At 41.1% G+C, this 17322-nt stretch overlaps 1 protein-coding gene across 1 annotated transcript in view; it reads left to right on the top strand.

Annotated features, from left to right (window-relative positions):
- The window catches only part of FREM1 (FRAS1 related extracellular matrix 1), a 1066140-nt gene that overhangs the window by 305515 nt on the left and 743303 nt on the right, over window positions 1-17322 (top strand). The gene's annotated exons all lie outside the window — the stretch shown is intronic.

The raw sequence follows: 17322 nt of genomic DNA, 5'->3' as shown, positions 1-17322 counted from the left end.
ACTTTAATAGTTTACATAAAAAAAAAAAAAAGAAAAAAATCCTGGATGAAATCAGGAAGAGCAACCCCCATAATGATATGCATTCTCTAATTAAACTAAACAAAAACTAAGAGGAATAATTAATCCCATCAAGACCAGTTATGAGGTCAAGATAGACTCACAGGCAAAAAAAAAATACAACCACAAGCCCTTCTATAGCTATTCCCCAAACCTCGAAGGCAGCACGCATCAGTGTGGCGAACTGGCGGTCAGTGGTGACACCTTCACTGAGCAGAGTGACAGTGAATTTGCTGGCTGATAAATGTGGTTCAAACGTCATCCCCCCACTCCTCTCCTGCCTCCCCCATGAAATACCTACCAGCGTCCCCCTAACAGGGAACAGGTCTTGGCAGTGCTTGCCAAAAACACAGCCTCAATGGGCCACAACAATATTCTGGGATTCCTCCTAAATAGCTTGAAACATGACCTTCAGGACCACTTGCGTCATCTTTCAACACTAACCTCAAAACAGGCTTTGTACCATGAGAATGGAGGCCTGCAGCTGTTATCTCACTTCACAAAGGTGAACCACCAACTGACTCTATAAACTAGAACTCTATTAGTCTGACTAATCTAATATGCAAAGCCATTAATCATGGAAATGATCAACATAGACATAGCCAACCTTCAGACACTGGACCCATCCCAGTTTGGCTTTTTCAAGGGAAGGTCATGGACTCTAAATCTGCTGGACATCTTTGAGAAGTTCACCAAGGCAGTGGATGACAAGAAAACAGTGCATTCTGCCCACCTGGACCTGGTTAAGGCATGTGATACAATACAATACCCCACTCGAGTATAGTTGACAAACTCAAACTGGACTTAAACCCCTACAAATTCCTGGATTGTCAGCTGGATCAGAGATAGGACCCAGGAAACCAGGAACTAAAGTGAAACACTGAATGCTGAAGTTGACAAACCACGAAAACGTAGAGGTGCTGGAGATACAGGAAATAGTAAATCCAATTCGAGAGATGAGAGTCAGTTTAAAATGCAAAAGCGTTTATTGTAAACAAAGTCACGTTAAACACTAAACAGCGTTTTTCGTTCCAACAGTGTCGGAACTTCCTCAGACAACAACTTCCCCTGTTACAACTTCATTTATACAAATTCACAGCTGTCAGCAATTAATTATTTAAAAGCACATGAACACTTTGTATTTAAAGGGCCAAATGCATTATGAGTTATATTATGATGCAATTTCCATAAAAGTGTAAGCCTTCACAGGTGCTTCATGGAGAAACCCTGTATAGTAACGGAATAAGATAAACTAAACAGTTCCGTTAATAATAAAGTGCTATCAGGTAATCCTCCATGAAGCACCTGTTTAGTGTTTAACGTGACTTTGTTTACAATAAACGCTTTTGCATTTTAAACTGACTCTCACCTCTCGAATTGGATTTACTATTTCCTGTATCTCCAGCACCTCTACGTTTTCGTGGTTTGTCAACTTCAGCATTCATAGGACCCAGGAAGTTAGGGTTGGGGATACCACTTCCATTAAAAGACCAATCATCAGCAGGGTTCCTCAGGGATCCATGCTGGGAGCGCTCTTATTTGGCATCTACTTCTTAGAGGTAAAGATTAATGTCAAGGGCCTTTAGCTGACCAAGTTCACAGATGGCTGCAAATTGGGAGCTATCATAGATTCCCCCTTGACACAAACATCTAACACAGACAAATGACTGGTACCAAAGTCACAGATTAAAACTCACTGACAAGAAATGCATTGTACTGCCTTTTGAGTAAACTGCCAGCCGGGCAAATTACTCAGTCAATAAGACACCTCTAAGAGTTAACCCTGTAGCTTGGTATCTGGGAACATATATAAATAGTAATCTGGCCATTGACCAACATGTGGCTAAGGTAGTAAGAAAATCATTCTATATTGCTCAACTTATAAGTAAGGGCAAGGCCTCCAGGTCCAAGGAAGTCAAGTGCTATTTTATTCGGCTCTTAACAGACCCATCATTGAGTATAATTTTCCATTCGGCATGTACCTTATCAAATATATGCAACAGTTGGAATGCCCAGAAAGGTTACTTACCAGGAGAATCCAGGGTATAGACACATTGTTCTATATGGGCTGCCTTAATGCCTTATTTCTGTACTAGGTCTCTTACAGGTTATCTAGAGTTGATCTATGCCTGCATACAAGGCATCCTCAGATACAGCTCGGATGGACCTTTTGCACATCTGCAAAATGAGCAGCATCAGAACCACTAGATCTAAGGATTTAAATTTTGCTTGCGATATAAATAAGACATCTTAGTGAGACAGATGTGTCTTACAGGATCCCCATGCTCTGGAACAGGCTCCCCATCCATGTGAAGCAGATTCTATCCCTAACCCTATTTAAGGATAACATTGAACAATGGATGGTAAATTGGAAATTCATCTCAAGTCTTGATCATATGTCTCTGATAGGCAGAGGCAGACGGTAATGCCCAAAACTAACATACCCCCCACATAACCTCTATAAACTTCCTAACTAACATATCCCCACCTAATAAACACCCATGATATACAGGGACACAAATGGGCTGACTTGAGTTGCACAACTAGATTTATAAAGGCCCTGGTGGTGGTCGTTAGCCTAGTATATACCTATGAGCCTATGAACCTTATCTATCCTTAATCATGTATGATGTCTTCCTGAAAAGTATGTAAACTTGCCTAATTCATCTCCTTCCTTTCCAACTTCCAGATATCTCTCCACCCTATTGATGTTAAATAAGCCTTTTTTGGACAGCTTTCTCTTTTCTTAATTTTCCACATCTGTTCTGTTTGTAATTATAGTCTAATCTGCCATTAAAAGACATAGACTTTCTTGGAAGGCTACTGTTTTTGCTAAAATCCTCCTCAGGTAAGTCACTGAGCTTCTCTGGGGAATGTGTATCACCATTAAGGCAATCTTCTGTTCATTTATACTCCCTTTGCCTGCCACATGTCCCTTTATCTCCTCCCCTTTTTGGAATGGAAAACCCCTATTGAGTGACCAGATCACTCCTCTTTGTTTTCCTGTTCCCATGATAAACTTGCTAATACCCTGAGTCTTATTCTATTCAGTTTGTTAGACACGTTATCCAAATGTGTCTGTTGTAGGGCTGATTTGAAAGGCTTTTATTGTTGAGGTATTCGATCTCATTTAATGTTGTTCATTATCCCATCGATGTTCCAGCTTATCACTTTGAATTTATTTCCCATATCCACTATTGTTTTTTACTCTCCTTTTTTAACCTCTTCACCTTCCATTTGTTCTGTCCCTTATTTCCCCAGCAATCCATTCCTCACAATCTTATTACTATCTTATTAGGACTGTCTAGATTTTTATTTCAAAACCGGTCCATTAATTGTGTAGAGGAGTGGGCTTTGACATGTATTTGTAAACTATAATATAATACTACAGCTATTATTCTGATTTACTGTCCATTATGTGCTGGCTATTTTCTGAGGTGCGATTAGTAAATCTCAGATTTCCAGGGAACTCATTCGTTGTCTGTTTATTAGAAGACCATCATAACAGAAGTCAATCTTTTAATTATTTTTACGTGTGAAGGCATGAAATGGACAGTAAAATTATGTTTTCCATGAAAATTCAAGATGTGGCTGCTTGTTTGCCTTGGACGGAAGTAGACCAGTCTATTTATAATCATTTTGGTAATATTGCTTGAACATCTCATGGAAAAAGTATTGAGACATTTTTAAAAATAAAGGCTTTTAATATACAAATAGTAAACATAGCCAAAATGCAAGCAGTATTCTTATTGTATACCTGAAATGTTCTGAAGTTAAGGGTTTAAGATAAGTATTTTTCCAAAATGACTTGGATAACAAGTAGCTTATCTTTGCACAGTCTGTCAGACATCTTTCACCAGGATCATTACTGCAAGACAGTCATAATATGTATAGGATTGCTGGCAGGTGGACATCTTTCTTATGCACAAATCAAGAAAGCTTATGGGTATCTCAGCGGCACAAAGTTACCTTTCATGCTGTGAATATTACACTGAAACCTGGCCATAAATGGGAAAATAACTCACGCCATCAATTGATTGCTTACTTGTATCATTTTCTTGGTCACTTCCCCTATCTGATCCAATGATTGGTAAATATCCTTTCTGTTTTTTTAGACCATTCATGACTGATACTGCAGGTTTTTCCTTAGCTGTTTTGTGATGATTAATTGAGAATGTCTGGGCCTTTTAACATCCCCCACAAATGTTATTGATTCTCTCTGAAGATTGCAGTTTGCAGTATCTATCTGTTTATTTAGGAGGAGGCCAACTAAGATGTTGATACAGGTCAGCTTAGCCCACATGTTTTAAGGGCAGCCTAAGGTATTAGGTCCTTCAGCACTGTAAACTCCTGCCTATTGGAAAAGAGACCTCTTCCTTTATCACATTTGTGGAACCTTCTTAAAACAGTTGCCCGTCTTTATTTCCCTCTCCAAAGAAGGAAAGAGGAAGAAGGAGCCGCCCAAATGACATAAAACAGAGACAGATGCAGAGACAAAAAGATACTTTAAGCTGGTGATAGTGTCAGCAAGAATCAGAAACATGGCTGACACCTTGAGATCCTTCCATTTCATACCTGCATCCTGTTCAGGAATATAGAGTCCGGCTTGTACTCCAACTCACAAACTTTTCTGTTTTTCAGATCTTAGCTCTAGTTAAAACTCCAGTTATTTTACAGGAAACTCTTATTGAGGAGTGAGATGTGGCTAAAACAGCTGGTATAATCAAGATTATGTTTCTGAATCTCAGGCTGATGATTTGAGATTTCATATGAAGAAGAATGAAGACATACCTTCAGGTGGGTATTTGCCAGTTATCTGCTATGAAAGGAACCTAGGATTTTCCCAGCCTGTGGACTCCACAGGCCTCTTTTAGTTTAGGCTGAACTTCTTTATCATTATGATGGGGCAGTTTGATTAACTAGCTTTGGTGCATCTGATATCCAGCAAGTACCTTACCTTACTATTTTTTTATTGGAGAATGCTACCCAGTACATATGCATCACAGGTCTTAACACTGAGATAATGCCAGCTACACTGATATCTGAGAGCTGTCCCACCTTCTTTGAATGTAGAAGTTTGCAGAAGAATGTTTTGCTGTACTCTAGCAGTCTGTCCAGGCACTGACAATTAATTCAGGCTTTTCCACCGATTGGACAAAGGTGATAGGAAAGGAAAATTCATCCCACAACTTTGGCTTTCTTTGAATTAGATGGGGATGTGGAAGACCTGGTCTATACCAAATTTATTCCCCCATGAGCTGTGATACGGGTGACTCAGATTGATTTTGTTAACTCCCCCCCCCATTTTAAGATGTTACCCCGGCAGATACCTTTAATCCGATAAAGGAACACTTTGAGTGGGAGGGGCAGGGCAGAAATGTGTTTCATCCTAAAAAAGACAATTACTGCAGTTTTAGAAAGTGAGCAGCCTAGGCCCGCTGCTGTTCTACCTGTTAGTAAGGCATTTTTGTTATGTTTTACAGCACTTCACTGGAAACAGATTCTAGCCTCCAGGCCACATGATATGAAACAGACTCAGACATGTCCAGGAGTGATACAGTAATCCAGTAGCACAACCAGATGTGTTCTCTGTACAGACTTCTAGGGGACCCAAGGTATTGCCAAGGCTTAAATAGTTTGCCTAACGACAAGGAGTACTAAATTTTAGATGTGTATTGTGAGAAAAGTGTATAGTTCTGTATACCTCTAACATCTTGAGTATTAAACCCATCATTGATAAGTCATGTAGTCCAGTGCTTTGTGGTTATTCTGAGGGAGAGTAATTGACTTAGGGAATCTGAAACATCTCTCTCTAAAAAACAAACAAATTAGCAGATCTCCCAGACTGTTGGAAAAAAAAGGGAATGTTATGCTAAATTGTAGTTATCATGTGATACTGTGAATACTTACCCCACTGGTGCAGCTATGGGGTCTGAGCTTCGGAATCATGCTTCATGACTCCTCTATCCCTTCCAGTGTGAAAGTATTTCATCCTTCCATTCCTTAGGTTCTCAAGGGGCTACCCTTGTAAGGCTTAGCCCTTTTAGTAGAAACAAACTAAGCATGATCAGTACAGGCAGTGTAAACAAGTCCAGTCTAAGTAGCTGTCATGGAGAGAGACAGACAGAAAAATGACCAAGCTAGGTAGCCACAGGAACAGAGGTCGAGGGACAAATTCCCTTTGTACAACAGGAGCAACTTTCCACAGGAATTGCTTGGCAAAACACCTTATTTCAGCACACCACCACTTCCAATCATCCTGGAGGGAGACTTCTCTGTTTTCCAAAACAGTGGTTTCACCTGACATCAGAGAAATTGGTAAGAGAAGTAGTACCCACTGGTTATATATACAGAACAATTTATTCAGGTCCTTCAATTTGAAGGCATCCCTTGTAGAACAAAGGACCAATTACAGCATGCACTACATGTTATAAAATAATTACTGAATAGCAAAGAAATCCAAATAATTTTTATGTTTAGAGACAGGATAGTGTATTAGTTGAGATTATTTCTAATACTAAAAAAGGATAGCCAGTGGTGACCCCTTCTGGACCTGTAAGTGTTTTTCTATTGTTTTTTTGTCCATGTATCCCACTGAATCAAAGCCTATAACCAGTGACCTCCCCTAGACCAAAGGGAACAGTTTTTCTCCCACACTAGGGCAGTCTGGTGAGAAGGGTTACCAAGAATACCCAGGTGCAGACTGCCTTGTTAACTGTAATTAGAGTGAGCGCATCTCCAGTATGATATCGTTACTGACACCACCTGCTATGATTTCTTGTTTTTATGCACCTAACCCATTACCCTGTTAGCTAGAAGCTGCAGTGTAGTGTTTGCAATTCTGAGCCCAGTACTAGGGCATGTTTTCTTGCAGCCATATCCCTCAACAACAATGCAGGCACTCTTTGGTGAGCTCATGCTTCCCAAGTCTCACATGCAAAGTGTGTACTACTGTTCCTTCCTTAAGTGGCCCAGTTGTTGTGGAATGGTTCTCCCAACACCCTACCATAGAAAGGGAGAGCTAACATTGGCCACTTGCTCCCATGTCTTTTGGGCTGACACCTCTAGTGGCTGAGCTACTAGTCATTCCCAAGTTATCTGGGACATAGTGAGGGCCAAAATATCTGCATCAGAAAACGTGGCTTGGAGTTGTCAAGTTTAGACAAATATGTGGTAGCAGAGAAATTCAAGATACAAACCCTCTAAGCCTTGCAGTCTCCAAGCCTTTCTTCCTGATTTTGAGGGATGCATTCATTATCACCGCAGACATAAAAGGTATCTGTACATCAAGATCCACAAGGATCACAGACATTTTATCAGATTCAAAGTGAAATTATTTATTTATTTGCAGTTTGTTTACCAGGGTAGTCCATTGGGCCACAAGGACCCATTTTCAATGGAGTCCTGGGGAGAAAAGCTCCAGTAAGTACAAATATAGTAAATGTCAGAATTACAAGATTATAAAATAACAATCATTGCAAAGTTTACAATGGAGGTTCTTGGATACCGTTCCAAATATGCAAAACTGCATGGCCTGTTTGACTTGGGACAAAGTCCAGCTGATGAAAGACTTTCTTATCTTTATCTCAAATCAAAGCCACCACAATGGAGGGACCTAAATCAAAGCACTGGATCACACATGTAACCATTCCCTACTGTTCTGTTTGAATGGATGCTTGTGCCACATTACATATGACAAAAGTCCAGAAATGCCTGAAGGGCCTGGGATTACAGTACATACATGTTATATACACTGCATCTTACCTCTCAGCCTCATGATAATCAGTCATTTCCAGTGGCACTGTCTGCAGATCTTCAGAAAACTAGGATCTTTATCCCTCTTTAGCCAAGCCAGACACTAACAAAAGAACTATGAAAACATGTATGGGGCATTAAATTTCAGCAATTTTGAGTTCCAAACTTGTGGTTCAGGGAGGAGAGAAAGGTGCACTTTGACCTGAGGGAGATAACTCCCCAGTAGAAATTGCTACTCTTCCATTCATTACAAAGACCAGGGCCACTGTAAATTGTGGTAGACAGCTTTTCAGTAGTAAAGTGAGACCTCAGTAAATTAGGGTGAATACATCAGTTTCCCCTTATTTAGTCACCCAAAAGAAGAAGAAAAATAAGGACCCACCTCTGATGGGCCCTATGCCTCAGAGCTGAAAGAAGAGGGTCTGGTTTGTGTGAACCAGATTCAGTCTTCCTTGAGTTATGATTCATATGATAAAATACATGTCATCAGGTTCCTCTAGTGGAATAAGGAAACACATTAAGTGGGTGGTAAAAGAGTTTCAAAAAGCTCAAAAATATACTTAGAACTTTTAAGGACAGAAGAATCTAAACCAACATCTTTCTTTTGGGTAATGTAGACCTTTACAGATGTTCATTTACTTCTCATTGCATGCAGGAGCTTGACAGATTTTATAGAGTGCATGGCCAGGGTAAGCACTCCTATGCAAACCCTGAGGCAGACCCACTTGGTATTTCTTGGATGCTTCAGGGGGATCTAAGTTGAATCCACATTCAAGGGTCCAAATATGCCACAAAGAATAGGTAGAGCAGAGTCCTGGATAGGTTATGTAAGAACTGTCTGCCTGGAAGTCTGCTTCATAAATCACCAGGTGCACGTGCTCTGATATATGGGACATATTCTCAAGCAGTGCCAAGGAAGTGAGGTTACAGAACTTTTTCAAACAAGAGACACACTGAGTAAGCACTCTGGTAATTGTGGTTGCAGTGCTATAAATGCCTGTTGTACAGCAGCTGCAAACAGAGCACTTTCCAAGAGGCATGGACATCTTATAATTCACACTGGGTAGTTGTTAAATCACCCCTAAGCAGGCATCTTTTTATTCTTCCATCTCAGAAAGTATTCAAGAATATTGAACAAGAAGGCAAGAAAATGCAGAACTTTAAACAGCATTTCCACAGGACGATCCCTAGAGATTCTAGGAAGTGTCCTACTAAATACTGGCTGTTTTATAGAAAACAAAAGCTGGATCAGCATTAACAAAAGAAACAATGGAAAGGAAAGGAAAGGTTTTACCAGAAAGGCTCATCCAGACTCTGCTACACTTTGCTGTGAAGCAAAGGTTAGTTTGCTGTTATTTTTTGTATTTCTGTATTGCCTTTCTATATTTTGAATACTGTAGTTTGTTTTCTTTACCTTGTGTTTTGCTTGCATTCTGTTTTAACAGCATATTAAAACTTCAAAAGAGACCACAGCTCTCTCTGTTCTGAGTCAGGCAGAATTTTTCCCGCCCTCACACCCATTTAAGTTGTCTTGTTAAATACCACTGTCTTTCTAGTTGCCCGCCTCTTATGTTAACCTGACCATATATCTCATTTCTCTCTACTTTCACTGGCTTATGGGAGTAATCACAAAACCATCACTTTTGAAATCCCACCCCTTCAATTATTTAAATTTATTGGCCATCCTACAGTATTTCATAGTACCAAAATACAAAAGTAACCACCCCTTTCAGTCCATCTTGCTGTTTTAAAAATAGTAACTCTCCACTAAACCTTAACTTTTTAAACAGGTAAAACTCAAGTTACCTACTTTCATATCTAACTTCTCTAGTGCACACTGCAGAGTGCATTCTTTTCAATCTTACCTTTAAGCATCCCTGTTACTAGCACTTTCTCTAATACCTAAAAGATCATCTCTACTTGACTCCAAGTAGACTTTTCTCTATCTGTTAAACCTAGCACTTGCTCCTACAGTACTTATTACCTTGATACGGCACTCTTATAGATATCACCCCAAAAGGCAAACCCCATTTCTCGGTCACCGAATCTCTTTTAAAGTTTTTGTCTAGTCCTTCTAGCATGTCGAGGGATCAGTTGCTAGTGTCCTCTCCTGCTCAGCTGGTGAACCTGGGAATATTGAGGCAATGTTACAATTACCTCATGTACACAGACAACCCTCTCCTCCTCCCACAAAACACAAATACATGAGAGATGCAACTATACGGCCAAACTGGAGGCTGAGCTCTCTCAACATAGGACTGGCAAGACCAGTCAGGAGGAGAAGGTTACCACACACACTATAGACCCAGTCTCACATAGTACCATCACAACCTCAAATCATACACATAAACACACAAAGACATACTCGGCTCTGATCAAAAATCTACCAAAACAGCAGAGGCCACCAAAGCAGACACCCAAACAACCACCACCTCAGAACACAACACCTGCAACACATAGACCTCACAGTCAGAGTGTCAAACAGTCACAGCCCTTAAGGCCAAACACAATGCCAGACACACTAGTCATTGGTGACTCCATAGTCAGACACACTGCCACCAGACTGAGTAAGGAGAAGGTCACAGTAAGCTGCCTGTCGGGCGCTAGAATCCGCCACATAACGCAAGCACTCAGGTCTCTCAACAGCAGGTACAAATACGACTCAGTCATTGTCCACGCTGGTGTAAACGACCTGACTCCTTGGACTACATGAAAAGAGACATTGAGGAGCTCTCTGATTATGTAGCCCAGGCAGGTATGACCCTGACCTTGAGCAGTATCCTACCTTCACCAAGAATGATGCCACAATACAGAGATAAGATGATCAGCTTTAACAATTGGCTTAAACTCTGGTGTCATTCAAAGGGGATCCAATGTCTGTCTGCCTGGGATGACATGCTGGACAGGGACGGCTTGCACCTGTCACCCTGGGATTCCAGATATTGGCAAAGGCTCTTGCCACCCCATAGTGCCTTTTTAGGCAAGGCTCAAATTCTAAACCTACCACCCTAGAACACAAAAAGGAAAAAACTAAGGGTAATGCTGCTCAATGCCAGAAGTCTAAATCTCAAAATGCAGAGGCCCTTCTCAGTATGGAGAACATCGATGTCTGTGCAGTGACAGAAACCTGGTTCAAGGCTCCTGAGAGCACCCCAGCACTATCAGGTTTTACCTCTTATCATGCCCCAAAATGGACAATACCAAGAAAGGAGGGTATCCATATTCATCAAGGACACCCACACCTCAAGACTGGTGGCAACGCACGATGCATCGGAGACCATCCAGGTGCAATTAACCATAGGCAAGACTGCTCTGCAAATTGTAGCATGTTACAGGCCACCCTCACAAACTCAGGAACCTCACATGGCCTTCCTGAAAACACTAGAGGGATAAATGTATCACCAAACACCATCATACTAGGTGACTTCAATTACCCTAATATAGACTGGGAACACTACTCAAGCCCAAACACCCTAGCCCAAAAGTTCCTGGAATTCATAAACTCAAATGCCATGGAACAACTAGTCACCATCCCCACAAGAGGAGAAAACATACTTGATCTCATCATCACGAACATGGGAGCACAATGTTCAACACCGGAAGTATACCCCTCACTGGTGAGATCAGATCACAAACTAATCTCGCTGGAGGTCCTCATCCCACCCCCACCTGAAATAAAAAAGACCACAGTAAAGAACTTCCCGAAAGCCAACTTCACACTTCTAAAGACTAGTGTGGTCTCCTTTAAGGCCCAGGAAAACAGTACTCAAGCCGCTGAATCACTTACAAATGCCTTCTACCAGCACCTGCAGGACTGCATGGATAAGGCAATCCCAAGCAAAACAAAGACTCTTTGTACCAAAGGCAAGCATCCAGTCTGGTGGACCCCAGCCATAAACAAACTCTACAACAAAAGGAGGAAGCTACTACAAGATAGAGCAAAATCCTTAAAAGGTAAGACACCCTTGATCACTATAAGTAAAAACTAAGAGCTCTCATAAAATCATCCAAAGCAAATTTTGAGAGAAAAATAGCTAAAGACTCAAAAGACAATCATAAGGCCTTCTTTAGCTATGTTAGAAACCTGGGAGGAAACTCCCAGATATGCTCAGAACTAGTTCAAAATGATGTGAAGATTACTGATCCTACAGACATTGCCAACATACTGGCTGACAGGTTCAGTGCAAACTTCTCTCCCTCCCCAAAAGGAGAGATATCTATACCAAGCGATTGCAGCCCCCAAACATCTCCAAAAGTGAGAACTGCTCTCTCCAAAGCAAAAACACAGCATCCATGGAACCTGATGGTGTCCCCGGCTGTGTGCTCCACGAACTCAATGAGGAATTAAACCCACAGCTAGGACAGCTGTTTAATCATAGTCTTACCTCTGGATACCAGGAGTGCGCACTGCAACTGTGGTCCCACTTCACAAAGGCGGTGCCTCCACCGACCCTGGAAATTACCGGCCCATTAGCTTGACAAGCCTTATCTGCAAAGCCATGGAGAGGATCTTAATGGACCTCATAAATAAAGACATAGGAAATTTGCAGACTTTGGATCCATCCCAGTTTGGCTTTGTCAAAGGCAGATCATGCCTTCTAAACTTGGTTGACTTTTTCGAAAAAGTCACCAAAGCCATTGATGAGGGAAAGGCAGTCCATACAGCCTACCTCGATCTGGATACAATACCCCACGGTATCATTGAAAAACTCATCAGCTTAAATGTTAACCCATATATCACAAGATGGGTTGCAAACTGGCTGAGTGACAGAACCCACAGGGTCAGAGTTGCTGGCGCCATGTCAGACTCAAAGCCTGTCACAAGTGGTATACCACAGGGCTCAGTCCTGGGCCCACTCTTGTTTGGCATCTACTTAGTACAAGCAAACACAGGAGGGTTATGGCTGACAAAGTTTGCAGATGACTGCAAACTCCATAGTAGAAAACACATCTGACACAGATATCCTTCAGAAGGGTCTCACAGAAATGGATAACTGGTGCCAGAGCCATGGCCTAAAGTTAAATGCCAAAAAATGCATAGTCATACCCTTCGGGAAAAACAAGGTTACCACTAGCTACCAAATAGGTGGCAATCCACTGAGCACAGAAGAAGTTATCAGGGACCTGGGGACCCAGGTTGATAGTAGTCTGTCATTCGACACCCATGTAGCTAAAGTAGTTAGGAAGACCCTCTACATTGCCCACCTTATCATGAAGGGATTCTCATCTAGATCAAGGGAGGTCATAGTCTCCCTATACTCATCACTCATCAGACCAATGATTGAGTACAATGCCCCATTCGAATGTATCTGACCCGACACTTGCAGCAGCTGGAGAGGCCACAAAAGTTCCTCACCAAAAGGATAAAGGGTCTCAAACATCTGTCCTATGCTGCCCGACTGAAAGAACTCCAGCTCTATTCAGTGCTCAGAGGTGACCTTTGCCTAACATACAAGGCCATGTCAAACCCAGATTTGATGAATATGCTTCACCTCAAAAATCTAGATCCGTCAGAGCCACAAGGGCGGGAGACTTAAACCTCGACACGGCTATTAATAGGACGTGCTGGAGGGATAGATTCATCACCCAAAGACTCCCTATGCTGTGGAATAAAATCCCGGTATATGTGAGGCAGAGCACCTCGCTGGCCTTGTTCAAGAGAAATCTTGACCAATGGATGGGAGATCGCAGATATACCCCAGGGATTACCTCAGTGTCACTGCTCGACAGAGGCACAGCAAAATAATGGGTATAGTTCCCCATACTAAAGGGGTGGCGTAAGCCACAAAACTATGGGCTAGGCTTGTAAATGCCCTCGGGCAGATAGCCTAGTATGAACCTATGAACCTATGAACCTACAAGCATGGAAGGGCAAAATGGTCAGCCCAAGCAATATGGGTATAGATCAGGAGAACGTTCTGTTCAAAAAGTACTGGATCTTATGAGTTGTGACCACTTATCCTTAGTTCCCTCCCCCCATTCCTCTCTGGAGTGTTTCAGTTTTTGGGAAGACTTATTTGTGGTTTCTCCTTAACTCAAATAAATGGGTAAGGGAGATTACAACTTTGGGTTTTACCATACACTTTTCCTGTTTTCCTCTCTAGCTTGGCATCCCAACTCTTTCAGAGAGTTAGCTGTATCTGATCAAACCCATTTTCCAATGACTTTTAGAATGCAAGGTTATAAAGACTGTTTTAGCAGCAGACAGTGGAACATTTATTTTTTTAGTTGGTTTTTCCTGGAACCCCAAAAATGATGCCAGTAGAAATCCATCAAAGACCATACATCTTCCATGAGGTTATAGCAGTAAAGAAATTGAGATGCATACCGTGCAATCCCTCCTTCCCTTTCTTCTAAAGACTGCCTTTCTGGTCACACTAGTATGAAAAACACCTACCCTCACCTTCTGAGATGAACAGACACAGTTCTGAAAAAAATATCCTCATCCCCTTATCGCAAAGTGACTCATCTGATGGACACTCAGGTCACCTGCAACCCAGACCTTCCTTTTACCGTCTCACAACTGAGCCAGAAACTCACAATTGGTTCATTGCACTATGTCTGATGGGCCTATGTGCTTCACCTCAAGGTAGAATCTGGGTACCTCAAGGTATAAGGCAATGGTACCAGGATCTTAATTTTAAACTAAAAGGTATTGCCCAAATTTGAGAAGAACACTGCCTATTAGAGAACATCCATACTCACTAAGGAATAGCCAAGGAAGAAGTCTAATTCTTATCAGGCTTACATTTAAAATGGCAGTTGAAGAGAAAGCATTCTCTTTATCCAGACCAGCCATTTGGAGCCATTCATAGCAAGAAATCAAGTCACTCATCTTACTACCAGAGTTGAAAGAATGTGAAAATACGATGGTCAATCATGGTTCAGTTTGGAAATCTTTAAATTTGTTTAAAAAAAAAAAAAAAGAAAACCCTTAGTACATCAGCTGGTACTTAATTACAACACATGCTATATGTAGTTACTGTCATCCCTTCTCTTTACATCATGCTATTCTCTAATAGTATAAATATTTTCACCTTACAGGATTATTTCATGTTTAGCTCTCAAAACTGTTGTTTTGTTGACTTATTTTGTCTCTTGAGATGCTGTGTTATTTACTCTGTGCTATATTTATTTCCAGTAATAATCTTTGAGACTGGGTCTTTTATAATTGTTGGTATCAATCATAATATTATTACTGTGTTTATTTACTCACAGAAATATTTGAAGCTTATTCCTCAAAACTACTCTGATTTATTCTTTTCACCTGAAATGCTGTGTTATTTCTGAAATACTGTGCTATTTAAACCTACTTACTCTAATGCTGCTTCTGAGCCCAGGTCATCGCTGAAAAGTATCAGCTGACCAACCCGCCTACTCACTTAACAAACAATCAAGCAAATAAATAAATAAGTCTTGAGAAAAATATGAACAAAATGATTACTATAATTTAAGTGCTCATCCCAGAGACCCTTCGTTGGGTAACAGAAATACAACAATGAGGTACTCAATGACATCCACTCATTTCCCCATTTCAGGCTAGGCATGAAGCATTCAGTCCTGATCACCAGCGTCAGCATAAATATATTAACTGTTTTGCATCATTTATGTGCTGGGGGATTTAGGTACCTAGCAGTGGTATTAGTAGAGCCATTTGACCTGCAAAGATACATGAGATAAAGGAGAATGAAGTATCTAATGGTGTGTAATGCAAAGCATAGATCTCTCCAGAATCACCTGAGGAAAACCTGTTAAGAAACAGAGTAAAGGAATAGTACCTCAGAGCTTTCCTGCCAGCTCAGGGAGTTTAAGCCGGCAGTCTTCTTGATGAGGAATCTCTGTGGAGTTTCAAGTTGCTTAATATGTTTGCAGTGGCATATTCTGGAAGGGGTGCCGCACTTGCTATTTGGTCTAATTGCGACTGCATACAGAAGGATGATGATATCTTTTGACTTGGATAATCTGCTGTGCAAAATGGTGGTTGAAGGATAGTTAATTGTTGACTCAGGTTGTAAGATCCCTGAATATGTCATGATTTTCTGGTGGGGTAATGGGTAGACAGTATACTTAGGGAGTGAGTTATGTACCTAATGTGAGAGTGCTACATTTTTAGCACTGTTCTGCACAACACTTGTTTACAAGGGCTAGTTCCTGCTGTAATAAATGGGTATCAGAGAGAGATGTGATGATAATGCCCAGTTTGCAGTTATCTGAAAACTTAATTAATCAAAGGTCCTATATATTGATCAGATAAGTAGAAGCCAAAAAGGAGGGGTCTCAGTACTGAGCCTCGGGGCATATCATTAGTTACCTTAATGTTTTCTGAGGAGGTGTTTGCCACCTTAAGTATTAAGGTTTTAGCTTTCAGCCAATTGACTATTCACTTCACAATGCAACCATACTTTAAGGCAGTTAACGTATTAACTTGTTAAGGCAGCTAGCTTATTAACAATGTCAGCACGGGGGATTGCGTCAAATACTTTGGCCAGATCCAAACATAATGTGTGATCTGAATGTCTACTGTGTCCAACTAAACTGAGTAGGCAGAATCTCCCATTGACAAAGCCAAACTGATGTGGATCTAGCCTGATAAGGTTTCTCATATCATCAATAAGGTGAAATACTTTGCATTCCGTGACTTTGTAAATCAAACTAGCCAGGCTAATGGGTCTATGGTTTCCTGTTCCCGTGGTAGGGCCACCCTTGTGTAGTGGCATTCTCAATGTAGTTTGCCATACTTTGGGGACAAATCCTATAACTACATGCAAATTAAGCAAATTAAAGTTAGGTACAGGGTACTGGTGGGGTTGAACTCCATGGACCCTTGGCTATGACAGCATTCCTATGCTGAGAAAAACAGAGTGCATTTATTTAGGTCTGTCATTGTCTTACATCACTTCTGATTGTCAGATGTGATCTGCTTTTTCCCCCGTCTCCTATAAAAGTTTATTAATAGTATTTTTTTCACTACATTATAGTTGCCTAACTGTTGGATTATGTTTTAGCTGCAGTTAATTATGTTATAACTCACTTACTGAGTTCACACTTCAAAAGGACACCATAATCAAGCAACAAAGTGAAACAAGATAGTAGAAAGCTTTCACATTTACTCATTTTTTGCAGTGTAGATTGACTGCATTATCTGTGTCATCATCTGTCATTCAGCATTCTTGTTCATTGCTGCTTTCTGTAGATTATAGTTTACTACTATATAAATGTATTTATGTTGTATCACCCTTGCTAGCAAGTTTGTGTCTTTCGGCTTTTCCCGGTTAGGGGTCGCCACAGCGGAACTCCGGTCCGCTAATGATTGGCAGTAGAGTTTTATGTGCTGGCTTGCCAGGCCTAACGCACAACCTTCAACGAAGGAACACCCGTTCACGCATGTTGACGCACAGAAGACACTCTAACTGAGAATCGAACAGGCAACGTCTAACTGTGAGGCGACAACACTACCGCAGCACCACCACCACACCTAATCACCTGAAAATACACTGAATAAAAACAGAC

This window comes from Protopterus annectens, chromosome 2.part0 (genome assembly GCF_019279795.1).
Source record: "Protopterus annectens isolate FY-2018-M chromosome 2.part0, PAN1.0, whole genome shotgun sequence".
Lineage (NCBI taxonomy): Eukaryota > Metazoa > Chordata > Ceratodontiformes > Protopteridae > Protopterus > Protopterus annectens.
The sequence above is the reverse complement of the archived record's forward strand: the minus strand, read 5'-3'. Positions and strand labels throughout refer to the sequence as shown.